General features: G+C 49.9%; 1 pseudogene; it reads left to right on the top strand.

Moving 5' to 3' along the window:
- The first annotated feature begins 1,467 nt into the window (after positions 1 to 1,467).
- Positions 1,468 to 3,092, top strand: LOC118011069 (annotated as a pseudogene).
- Positions 3,093 to 13,560: the final 10,468 nt, after the last annotated feature.

The raw sequence follows: 13,560 nt of genomic DNA, 5'->3' as shown, positions 1-13,560 counted from the left end.
AAGTCACGTCCAAGCATGTGATGGCAGGGTTTGAGTTACATTGTACAAAGCCCCCCCCGCCCCCAGAACTCCAGGGAGAATAAGACACAAATCCACGCATTGCTTATTCTTTGGTAAAAATAAAATACTTTTGAGAGCCAGCCCTTTTGGTCATCTCTGGAGCTATAGGACGAATAAGACTGTGTCCCAGGGGACAGGACACTCATCATTGGTGGAGGGGACTCACCTCGAGCCCAGGAACACAGCATCATATGCGCATGAGCTGTATAGAGGGTCACACTGAAAGTCGTGGAAGCAGAGAGGAGCCAACAGGAACTTTGGGGAAATCAAGGGAGGCTGCTCAAGGAGATGCCATCTGATCTGGGGCAACGAGGCCAACAGCATTCATTCTTGACAAAGAGGTTGTGCAAGAATACAGGAGCAGGCTGGAGCAGGTGCAGCTCTAGAGGCACCTGCAGGGGTTCGAGGGTGGAGGGCACAGGTGAGGTTGGTAAGGAAGCTTGAGGACAGATGAAGAAAGGTCTTAGCACCAAACAAAGGGCTTTTTTCTTTTTCTGGCAGTGGTGGGAAAATGCTCGAGGTGTTTGATCCTGGGCATAACACGGTCAGACTTGCTTTAGAAAACTAATTCGGGGCAGTGTGCCTTGGTTTGGGTTCCCCCAAATCTCAGTCAAGAACTGTGAAGAAGGTAACCGGTGAATAGGCAGCAGCAAGCCAATGCGGCATTAGGTGGGCGATGAGCTTAATGCCTAGAGAAACTCTAGAGACTGCAAATCACATGCCTCAGCGCTATCCCAGCCAAAGGCCAGGTTGCAGGGCATGTGATGACCAGCTCCCTCAGGCCTTGGGGGAGAGCTGCTCTTGGGGTGAGTCCCCCATTTGCAGCCACCTGGAGCTGTGAGTGGCACAGCTTCTCACGGCCCTGGGAAGGGCCAGCGGGGACAGGAATGACCCCATGCTGGTGGAAAGTCAGACAGAGCCCGCCAAGAAGTGGGCAGGACACCGCCAGGTGAACCATAGTGAGGGAAGCGGGAAGGTTGAGTGGCCTAGAAAATGTAGAGTCAGTGAGCAGGATCCCGTGTGATTTCTGCCGCATCTCCAGTGTTCTCAGTTTTGCTTTCTTTAGAAATTTTATTTTAGAGGGGCCCCTGGGTAGCTCAGAGGGTTAAGCATCTGCCTTCGGCTCAGGTCACAATCTCCAGGTCCTGGGATCGAGCCCCACATCGAGCTCCCAGCTCAGCGGGGAGTCTGCTTCTCCCTCTCCCTCTCCCCCTGCCTCTCCCCCCTGCTTGTACTCTCTGTCTCTCTCTCTCTCTCTTAAATAGCTAAATAAATAAAATCTTAAAAAAAAAGAAATTTTATTTTAGAAAATGCTAATTGAGAAATGCAAGCAGAAAACATCTGACATCACTAGATAGCCTTGAGTCTCCCCAGCAAAGACAAACAAAATTGCATCTTGACATCTGGAGTGTGAATGTGCCGACGTGCAGGGGACAACTTAACCCTTCACCCTGAGGAATAACCCCTGCAGGATGTCCTGTCTCCACAAACAGAATTTTCCCAGGCCACGGCCGTTTCGTAGCCGTACTGTAGAGAAGGCAAACAAGCAGTCGTTGGGTGCACGGCAGGTTGAAGGGAGGTTTTGTCTGGTTTGGTTTGGTTTTGTATTTTGCATTCCCGTGTTTGTTTAATGCGGCAAATTATTTCAGCAATTCCGTTACTCAGCAGACAACTTCGCTAATACATTTAGGCCGCCCCCTGCCCCCGTGCATAACTCTTGGCAGCACCTAGCTGAAATCCCTTTTTATCTGAGCAGAGGACGCCGAGGGCAACCTCTCCCCGCGCCGCTGTGGGAGCCACTCCAGCCAGACAAGCGGCTTCCCTCTGGAGTGACAGACTCAACCACATGGCTGTGGCGCGACGAAGGTGAGAAGCTCTTTGTTGCGAAAGAACCTGATCTTTGAGTCTCTAAACCACAAGAAGTGCCCCTAAGACCAGGGAGTCAGAGCGGAAGATGGTGACTGTCAATGACCTCAGACAGCCAAAGGTGACAAACCCACCCTAGTCTGTTTGGGCTGCAGGGTCACAGGGACTGAGTGGATTTTAAACAACAGAAATACATTGGGCGGCGGCCACGGCAGCAGGATGGAGGGAGCAGGGGTTCGGCAGCCTCACCTGTCCCCACTCTCCGGCGGTGACCGGCAGCGGCGGGCATAGCGTGGCGGGGAGGGCTGCCACCGGGTGTGCAACAGAGGAACATGGCTCAAGAAACTAATCACAGCCAAATGCCTGTGCTTTGTTCCACTGGCTGCGGATTTTATGCAAACCCTCGTACAAATGGCATGTGTGCAGCGTGCTATAGAGAACATCTTCAAAGACAGAATAGTAGTAATGGCAGAATAAGCCCCCCTGCAGCTCCTGTCAGTAGTCTGTCTGAATGTTTACCCGTCCAGTGCACAGACGGCAGTGTCCCGGATGCTCGGTCACCGCTAGACCCCACCTCTTCATCTGTGCAGCCAAGCCCTGTATCAAATCAGTCACTTTATCAGAATCTGTAGCATCTTCCCAAGTGGACAGTACATCTGTGGACAAAGCAGGACCTGAAACAGAAGACCTGCAAGCTTCCGTGTCAGACACGGCACAACAGCCATCTGAAGAGCAAAGCAAGTCTCCTGAAAAACCAAAACAAAAAAAGAATTGCTGTTTCATGTGCAGGAAGAAAGTGGGACTTACTGGGTTTGAATGCCAGTGTGGAAATGTTTACTGTGAGGTACACCATTACTCCGATGTACACAATTGCTTTTACAGTTACAAAGCTGATGTTGCTGAGAAAATCAGAAAAGAACATCCAGTAGTTGTTGGTGAAAAGGTCCAGAAGATTTGAACTCCTGCTGGAATACAAAATCCTTTGACCATCTGCAAACTAAAAATCGACTTGAGGTTTTTTTTCCTAGTCATTGGGAATGTAGAGCAATGTATCTTGCCTAGACCTTTTAATCATGCATGTCATCAGAAGAATAGATTTTTGTTTTTGTTTTGAAAATGACTCTGAACATTTATTTCCATTGCAGTTTCTGTGGCTGAAAAGACTTAAGTAACTTTACAAGTATTATCCTTTTAAGATCATTTTAATTTTAGTTGAGTGCAGAGGGCTTTTATAACAAACGTGGAGAAATTTTGGAGGGCCGTGATTTTTCCAGTATTAAACATGAATGCATCGATCTTGCAGTTCATTTTCTCATTGTGTGTGTAACATAGCTTTTCTCTGCAGCACGATCTCTGTCGATGGCGCCCCTCAGGACACAACTAGTTATCAGTCACTGAATGTATCTTCATCCTTACAGCTGCTTCTGGGTTTTCATTAACAAAGGTTCTACATATGTTAGTATATAGTTTCTTTGCACCCACTATTTATGTCTGAATCATTTGTCACAAGAGAGTGTGTGCTGATGAGATTCTAAATTTGTGTGTTTTTAAATTTTTTTGAGCGAGGGAAGGAAAAGTATGCGTTTCATTGCCGACTGCAGGTTTCTTTCAGATTACATTCATCGGTCTGTGTGTATACAATATGAAGAATGATCTGAAGTAACTGTGCTGTATTTATGTTTATCCACCAGTCTTTGATTACATAAAAAGGAAAACCATTTAAAAAAACAGAAATATATTCCTCACGGTTCTGAAAGCTGGAAGTGCAAAATCCAGGTGCCGGCAGATTTGGTGTATGGTGAGGACTCTGTTGCTTGTTGGTTGATCATCATCTTTTCATTGGGCCCCCCATGATGGGAAGGTAAGGGAACTCTCTGGGGTCTCTTTTATGAGGGCACTAATCCTATTCGTGAGGGCTCCACCCTCATGAGCTCAGCACCTTCCAAAAGCCCCACCTTCTGATGCCATCCCCTTGGAGGAATATGTTTCAATATATGAATTCGGAGGGGTGGGAGGATGCAAATATTCAGTCCATAACACCCCCCCACACCCCATGTCAGCTGCAAAATGACAAGTCTAGGATGCAAGAAGGGGCAGAGAAAACCAAACTTGGTGATATGCTCCAGTTTGGGTCCTCCCAGAAGCAGACCCAAGACGAGGATGTGGGTGTGAGTAGATTATCTGATCCCAAGATACAGGAGTGGAGGAGTGGGGAAGTGAGGCCAGAAAGAGAAGGGAGCCCACAAAGGGTGTACTGGCAAGCAGGTCACCACTGAGGGCAACTGAGGCTCTATCCTTCTTGGAAGTTTAGGACCCAGAGTAGACATGCAATCCTGAGTTACCCCACCCCCCAAAGAGCAAGGGAGCTTGGGTATTTCTACACCCACCCCCATGAGTCATTGGTTGAGGTCTGTTGCTAGGGGTGGGAAATGTTAATTCTCCAGCATTTTTGTCCTGTACACGAGCAGATTTCCATGGACTAAGTGAGCTGAAGGCAGAGAGACCACAAACCTGGTAGCTGGAAGCCAGTCTGTATGCCCTGACCTGGTGAGGGTGGGGGCATAGAGACAGGCACTGACCCCCATTTACTGTATGGCATGTGGAAGGTTCTATTTCTTATCCTCAGGTTTCTCTCAATACTTACTGTGGGCTCTACTTTCTTTCTCTGCCCGGAGGCCCAGGACCACGCATGATGATGGCAAACTGACCACCCCCAGAGAGACACCTCTCAATGGCAAGGGGGCAGGGTGCAGCTGAGCTCCATGACAGTGACAAGGCCTCCGTGGTGACTCTCAGACTCTCCATCTCCTTCACTCTCGTTCCCTGAGGCTGCAGGTCTTTCCACCCTACCTCCTCCTAGTCCAGTTGGCCTCCTATAGAACAGCTTCCCTTATTGGCTCCTGACCCACCATCCTCCCTGCTCCACACCCCCGGGGCGGGGGTCACCTCCAAAATGCTTGTGCTCAGCACTCTGTCTGCTTTCCAAGATTCTTCTCAAAAGAAATAATCTGGTTGCTCAGCTTTGCTCAACTAACCACTCCTGGTCTGATGAACATGGCTAGGACAGGGTCCCTGGCCCAAGCCTGACCATGAGGACATGGGCAAAGGGAAGCTCCCTGAAACAGTTGTGGGTGGGAAGATGCTGACTGATACAACTAATATGGCCCCATTGCCAAAGACTATTCTAAAGAAAAGTGCCATAATCTGTATTTTAACAATTTGCACTCTATTGTGACCACCCTTCCATGTCACTGAAAGTATACCTACATCATCTTTTGTAGGGACCATATCCTGCTGTCCTGTAATGGGTCTCCTGGGTCTCAGTGGATTTACTGACTCCCCTAGTCCTAAACACCTAGATTGTTTTCTATTATTCCCTGTAATAAACCACTTTCTATGAACTTTCCTGTACATAAATACTTTATTATTATCTTAGAATGAATCTCCTGCGACATTCTAGATCCAGTACTTAGAACCACTCCTTCATTTCATCTTCATGATAACACCATGAAACAGGGATTAGCAACCCCATTTTACAGAAGAGGAAACTGAGGCAACATTCAAGTGGACACAGCTCTTATAGTCTCTCACCTCAGTGGTGAGAGAGCCAGGATTCAAACCCAAGTCTGAAGGGGAGAAGCATCATGGTCATAAAATTGAGCCATGGATGGATAAACAACAAATTGAGGTCTGACTTGGTCTAAAGGGAAATGCAGCAGAAGCTGAGAACACTTCAGGCTTCAGACTTACATGCAGAGGCCTTTCCTATTTCTTGCACCAATGAATGGCCTTATTGGTTATTCTGGAGAATTTTTCTCCATGCTAGAAGGTGGTTGCACAATTCCAAATGGAATGACCTTTGAAGGTGATATTGTCTGGAGAAGGCATTTTCCCTGAGCTGCCATTTCTTCATGTTGCATTTATAACCTCTTAGACTGACCACCACAAAGAGTAGGTGGATCATGATTTTATTCCCATTTTGCAAGAAGGGAAATGGCACTGGAGTCATAGCTCAGTGGCCCACCGAGGGACATGGGGAGTTGTTATAGGAGGTCCAGAAGAGGTAAAAAGGGTGGGATACCCACCCTCCTCCTGGGTCTTATGTTCCATGTCACTAGGAGGTGGGTTGGTCAAAGCTGGGGCTGCATGGGGCCCAACTGTCTGGCATGAGAGAGGGTGAGGCAGAGGGCCTAGTGTTTGGGGAACCACAGAGAGGATACAGTCACCCCTCTGATGAAAGTCAACACCGAGACCAGACGGTGACAGAGAGAAGGGGGAACAACATAATCACTGAAAAGAAGAGGACAATGAGCCTTGCCATCAAATTAACTTGCCCACACCCATCTTGGGTAGAGGGTGGTAAAGGCCAAAGGAGAAGGGGAGGGCAAAGCTGTCCTAAAATGGCAAGGATGGTCTTGGCTTGGGGACCAAGGAAGGAAAACAGGAGAGACCTCTGTTTCTTTGGGATGTTGCCCGACCTAGCCAGCCTTGCCAGGAAAACCGATACACCAGAATAAGTTCTTCTCCCCACATGAGTATAAGATCTGCAACTCTTTGTCAGAAAATCCTAGTCAGGGCCTCAACTCTGCAGACAGTCCCCAAAAAGACCTCGGTTGTGACCCAGCAAAGATCATGAAGCAGATGCAACAATTTTCTGGAAGATCACTGTTATTAAAACAAAGGTGTCTGTATTAGTTTGTTAGTGCTGCCATACAGAATACCACAGGCTGGGGGGTGTAAACAACAGAAGTTTATTTTTTCATAGTTCCAAAGGCTGAAAGTCTGAGATCAGGTGTTGGCAGGTTTGGTTTCTCCTGAGGTCTCTCTCCATGGCTTACAGATGGCCACCCTCTTCACATGGCTGTCCCTCTCTGCACACACATCCTGCATCCAAATATTCTCTTATTATAAGGACCCCAGTCAGATTGGAATGGGGCCTATCCACATGGCCTCATTTCACCTTAATTACCTCCACAAAGTCTATCTCCAAATACAGTCACATTCTGAGGTATTAGAGTTTAGGTCTCAACATATGAATCTGGGGGGAACAAAATTAGCCCATAATAGTATCCAAATTAAAAATAAAGAAGTAAGATCATTAATATTCACAGATAACATGATCTGATATATAGGAAACCCAGAAGAATCCACAAAAAAAGACTACTAGAGGCAATAAACACACTCAGCAAAATTACAGGATTCAAGATCAACACATAGAAATCAGTTGTATTTCCATACAATATCAATAAACAACCAGAAAATTACATTAAGAAAACAATTATATTTACCACAGCATCAAAAAGAATAAAATACTTGGGGATAAATTTAACCAAGGAGGTACAAAAATTTGTACACTGAAAACTACAGGATTGCTGAAAGAAATTAAAATAGATCTAAACAAATGAAAAGATACCCCATGTTCATGGATTAGAAGACTTAGTATCTTGAGATGGCAATACACCCCAAAGCTATCTACACACCTACTAATTTGTGCACTTTTCTGGATGCACATCGCACTTGAGTAACAAAGGTAAAAGCAAAAAAGAAGGAACACCCAGTGGTTTCCTATCACACCTAGAGGGGAAAAATTTCAGGAATCCAAGGTCCACAAGGCCCCATGATGAGCCTCTGGCTACCTCTCTAGCATGCTCCCACCTTATAGACCCTGATAACAAAACCAGATGGAATCAGAAGACTATTACACACAAAAAATGAACCAGACTTTCTCTTGTCCCCACAGGATAGTCCTGGGACCAATGTTGGAGCTGGACGAGCTTCAGCTGAGGAGTAATCTGTGCCTGCACCTGAGAGCTGCCCATGGGACCATCTCTGTGTGGTATACTGTGTTCCTGTTGCTACCTGGGTTGGAGCAGAGGCATGCAGAAGGACACTGTGCAGTTCTAATTACACCAGAGACAGCTGCTCTTAGCCTGACTGGCCTCTTTCTCCCCGGCCCAGCTGCCTCAACTTCCCCAGTAGAACCAGGCACATAGTCACCCTTGAGGATGTCAGTTGATGGAGTGTCTATGCAAAATTCTCTGACTCTGGCTGGGAAAACTGGGTGATGCTGACAAGGAATGATGGCTGGGGAGGCTGCAATGGTATCTGCAGAAAGACAGATGGTTTCAGATTCCTGCCAGGCATGATTCAAATCTTGAGAGAGGCTGATGTCTCAGGGGTGGTGTGCAGAGGATGCTGAAATGTAACCCTCAGCTGCCTTCAGGAATTAAGGGTGTACCCTTAGCTCCAGAGCCCTCAGCTGCATGGTCAGCTCCCTGGGGATTTGTCTCAGCTGCAGAGAGCCACCTCACCCAGTCATGTCCCCTTCCTTGAGGGAGGCATCCAAAGACTGAGTAATGTAACCCAAGATCTGGGGACACGTGTCCCTCCTAGGACAACTCCGAAGGGTAATCCCAGTCTCAGAGCTCCCCACAGGGTGTGCTGGGGTGTCTGGCCAGATGGTGTCACAGAGCCTCTTCTCTTCAGCCCCACCCTGTGTCCTTCTTATCTCTTCTGGGGCGCAGGGGGGATGGAATCCCAGGAGCATGCCTAAGATTCGACCTGCCCCAGGGTCTGCCTCCCTGAGAACCCAACCTGCACGTTCTTCCTGATCCTACTGAGGACTTTCTCCTGCTACAAAGTTCTGGGCTGTCCCTGTATTTGGCACATTCTCCTTTCCTGGGAGCCACAGGAACATCGTTTTTTCATCTGTCAGTCACCCACTTCCTCAGTCTGCTTTCTGGTCAGGGTGCTGAAGGAGCAAGGCTCAGCGATGCTTCCAGCATGCACGCCTTTATCACAGGGTAGGTTCCCAGATCACAGTGGGCAAATAGTGTGCCTTCTCTAAGCTTGTCTCCTCAACTGTGAAAGTAAGGAGGTGGCCTCCATGGCCTCCATGGGGCCACCAGCCACAAATGTCATTTTTAAATTTGAAAACAGAATGCCAAGTAGCAAGCACTTTCACACACGCAAAGCCAACGTTTCCAAAGTCCCACTACTAATCAAGGTCAATCATTATGCTATCCACACCATTTGGTCATTGCACCCAAATTGTCTGATAAGATGTGTGCAGGGCTGATGAGATGAGCAAGGTGAGGGGGTCCAGGGAGGACTGGGGTTCCTTGAAGCCTTCAGCAGTGTCATCTCCTATGTCCAGCAGCCCTGAGGAGGAAGAACTACAAGAGGGGACAGAATGGGTGAGTCCCCTCTGTGCCCCAGGCTGGAAGCTCTTCTTTCCTTAGCAACCTGACATCAATCACAGGTCCTGCGTTTGTGTTTTCTCCCAGCCAGAGCGCATCTAATGGCCGGCTCCTGTTGGTGCTGAAGAGCACAGGAGCACTGGCAGGCAAAGGCTGTCCTCTTCCTCTCCCTTCTGCTCGGGAGAAACAAAGGCAGGATCCAGCAGCTTATTGCCCCCTCTTGAGGTTGCAGTGCTGGACCCACAAGGCAGGAGAACCCTGAGCAAACATGGCTTTCCTGTCCTCGCCTGGCAGACTTGGGCACTTGGATGAGTCGCTTACCTGGGCCCAGCCTCAGCTTTCTCACCTGAAGAGCTGGGAAATAAGCCCGCACATCATCGGCTCCCAAGGGGTGACCAGAGAAGGCACATAGAGTGTTCGGCACCCAGGAGACATCAGCCATGACCATCACCAGATCACAGCCCTTTGAACTTGGACTTGCAGGGCCCATATCTTGCAGGGAAGATACCTGTCACCTACAGTGACCATCTGTGGGCGCTACAATACCTGTGGGTGTGCGTGGGGTTGTAGGGGGTTGTTGGTGGTGGACCTTTTCTCGAACCAGGTGGCAAGACCCAGCTTACACTTCCTGGCTCTTTGACTTGAAACAAGTCATGATCCTCGAGCCTCCATTTTGTCGCCTGGACATGGGGCTCAGCAAACCCATTTCTCAGGGAAGAATTTGAGAATCAAGTGAAATTACTCAGGTGAGAGATCCTGACACCCCCAGCAAGTACAGGCTGATTCAGAATTCTGTTTGAAATGTAGGGGGGATGTGGCTATGCTGATGGGTACGTTTACCTGGTCAGGAGAGGGCAGAGAGTTTAACCTACTGTGAGTACGATGGGGTGGCTGGACACAGAGGTCTCCAGCGAGGAGCCAGCAGGAGGGCTCTAGGAGTACAAGTTATATGGCTGAAGAGGTCATGTACAGAGAAGATGATCAGGCAGCCCTAGTGTATTCTCACTCAGACCCATCTGCCCGTTCACAATGAGCCCTCTGACATTCTGAGATGCTCTGTTTCCTAAACACACTGGCCTGTCTCATGTCATTGAACATGCTTATGGCCTGCCTGGAATGTCTACCTTCTCCATTCCCACACTTCTGTTACCCCAGACTCCTATTCACCCCTCAAAACCCAGCTCTGCCATCAAGTCTTCCAGGAAGGCCCTCATAGCACCATCACCACCTATGGGCATGGAACCACATCTGTGCTTTGACCAGAGCTGTGGTGGATGTTGGTAATGAACCCAGGCCTCCCTGGGAGAAGAGTCTGTTCCACAGGAAACATGCTTGTGGCACAGAGCCAGAGCTCCATGATGGCTGTTGGGCTTTGGGCTTAAATTTGTCATTGCACACACCCGAAGCTGTCCTCTCTAAAGACCCTTCCCACAGCCAAGAGAAGCAGAGGACCTGGGCAAATGGCCCCGGTGAGGAAGAAAGGACCCCTGTGAGCTGTGTGGACTCTCTACAAGGACACAGGTGCCGACAGGGCCAAAACCCTCTTGGAGGTGACCAGTCCTGAGCCCCACTGAGAGCACAGCAATAGGAACAGTAACAAGCCAAGAACAGGGAACTGCTTTGTCTTTTGAATGTTATCCTTTTTTTATTTCTAGCTAAAACTCATGTGGGCTGCTTTCGAGATGCTGTCCCCAGAGTCTCCATCCTGGATATTGGCAGCTGCCTGGACAAACCTTTCCAAGGGAACAGCAAGGTCACAGTGAGGGTCAGAAGAAAACACTGGACCGTGGCAGCTGCAGGGCAGACCGTGCGTGGGACTGTGGAGTGGCCTTCTCCTCACCGCCAGCCCCTCTCCTAGGTCTCTCTCTCCAAGTCCTGGACCACACACCGAGTGCTGTGGCTCCCGTCCCTGCATCCGGTGGGGTTTGAAGGACTGTCCTGCTGAGAGCCACCCAGAAGGCCAGCGCACCCCAGGAGACCCAGACCAGGCCCTGCCCGGGAACGGCGAGAGCTCCACGGCACCCATGAGACATGGCACCAGGGCAGTCCCTTCCCCTTTTCTGGACAAGAGATGCTTTAGTTTGCAGAGTCCATCCTGAGGGTGACTGAGGACAGCCTCCTTGTTCTCAGAGAAGGACAGATGCGGCTCTTTCCCAGACCACACCAGCCCAGATAAGCGGTCACCTATGTGTTTGTTAAAGGAAAAAAGAAAAGAGGGAGAAAAGATTCTACCTGAGTTCAGTCACCCAAGGCCCAGCTCAGGAGATTGGTTAAAATCCTCAGTTGTCTCTGAGGCTGGGCCCAGCAGGGTGGGCCACATGCCCTCCCCTCCTGCATCCTGAGGTCACTTCTACTGCAGGAGGTAAGACCATCCCCCACCCCCCAATAAAGAAACATCAGGGAGCAAGTCTTCTTGTGCCTTCCTGGCCAAAGTGAAGAATAGGTATTCACCGAAGGCCTGATTTCTTTTTCCCCCAAAGACATTTTTGGCTAAGTCCCGGTGCTTTCCTGAAGTTTCTAACTTATTTCCCCTGGACCCTCTGTGGCTCAGCAGGTTTTCTTTTCTGTTCTTATGACTACCTTTGCTTCATGCCCAGACCACTAGCAGCCACTGTGGTTTTCAGGATATTGATGATGACATTTACAGATTGCCCCCAGGGCACCAAGGGCTCGCACAGGAACTCAGTGGTTGTCATCCATCCCCCATTGTTCAGGTGAGTTACAAAGCTGGGAAGCAGGGGGTCTGCAGTTTGAACTCTCTGTGGCCTCAAAACCCATGCCCTTTCACCCCAGCAGGCCCCCAAGAGGGTCCAAGAGCTTCTGGAATTTTGACCAGCCCTGCCCTATGGGACAACAATGTGACTTCCCTGGCTATCACTTTCCCTCCTCAGAGGGGCTTTCGGTGCTGTCTTGGATCGCGGTCAGGAAAGCGAGAATTACATTTTACATTTCACAGGGGAGAGACTAAGGAACAGCCAGGGTCACTTGCCTGAAGCCCACAGTGCGATGGGCCTGGACTGCACCTCCTCTCCAGCCCCTCTCACCTCCAGAACTAGAGAAGGCTCAGGGTTGCTCTCCACCGCACCCCACAGGGTCTCAGGTGAGCAAGGGAAGTGGGGGGCTTGCGTTCCATCTGCACGTAATACTGTGAATCACCAGTCACTAGGAGAGGCTTTTCTGAGCACCTCCAGGCTCAGAATGAAGACATTGTGTAGCCTGATGCTCCAGGTCGAGACAGGCAAACGACCAGGTGCTGTCTTCTCCCTGGGCCTCTTCACATTGTCTTCCCTCCACATCTGTCCCTGTGAACAGATTTCTCCTCTTGTATGATGACCCTCTCGGGATTAGGGCCCACCCTAGTGACCTCATTATGACTGGTTGCCTCTCTAAATATCCTAGAGCAACTGAGGTCACATTCTGAGGGCTCCAGCATATCTGCTTTTGTGGCTTACACTTCAGTCCCTGCACCAGGGACAGAGCTGAAGCCCCCAGGATAAGGGGTCAGGGACAGGACCTGGTGTGGAGGGAGATGGGAGCCACCCCTGAAAGAGCCCGAGAGGCTACAGACCAGCTGCCAGAGCCGTGTGCGCTCTGCCGGGCTTGCCCTGACACGAGGACTGGGGAGCACACATGCACTTGGGGGTTGGCCCCAGGGGTCAAGGGAAGAAGGAAAGCCAATGCAGGGCACAGTGTGAGACGGTGGCCCCGGGGGGCAAGTGGACCCAGTCTTGCCAGGACCTTCCAAGGAAGGAGGTAAAAACATCTCTAAAGGGATGCATGAGGACATGGAATAGTGGGCTTTCAGCCACTGATTCCTGTCCCTCTGGCCGAGGGTCCCTGGTCCTGGGCAGGCTGAGCAGGTGCCAGTGGTGCCTGGAAGCCTCAGGCCGAGGGGCAGCGAGAAGTGCCCAGGGGATCAGGCAGGACAGAAAATCACTGCCGCCTGCTCTTACCACCCCTTCCCTCCCCCGCAGCCAGAGACCACACACAAACGGGTGATCTCTTGGCATCCTTCCGGTTCTGGCTCCACGTATCTCCATCTGCAGACTGCCTGCCCGGGTGCTCCAGGTGTGTGGGGTGAGGGGGTTCGTGTGTGTGGTGTCCATGGTGTATGTTTGTGTGTCATGTCTGTGTTTGTGTGGCGTGTGTGTGGTGTGTGGAGGGGGAGAGTGTATGATGAGTGTGTATTTGTGTGGTATGTGTATTTGTGGGGCAGAGTATGGTGTGTGTGATGTGTGTGTGAATGCGGTCTTTGTGTAGTGTGTGTGATGTGAGTGTGTGTGTGGTGTGTGTATGTGAGGGGCTGTGGTGTGTGTGATGTGAGTGTGTGTGTGGTGTGTGTATGTGTGGGGCGGTGGTGTGTGTGAGGTGAGTGTGTGTGTGGTGTCTGTATGTGCGGGGCTGTGGTGTGTGTGATGTGAGTGTGTGTGGTGTG

Source organism: Mirounga leonina, unplaced genomic scaffold (genome assembly GCF_011800145.1).
Source record: "Mirounga leonina isolate KUSES-001 unplaced genomic scaffold, KU_Mleo_1.0 Mir_150, whole genome shotgun sequence".
Lineage (NCBI taxonomy): Eukaryota > Metazoa > Chordata > Mammalia > Carnivora > Phocidae > Mirounga > Mirounga leonina.
This window is presented reverse-complemented; position numbering and strand designations above follow the sequence as displayed.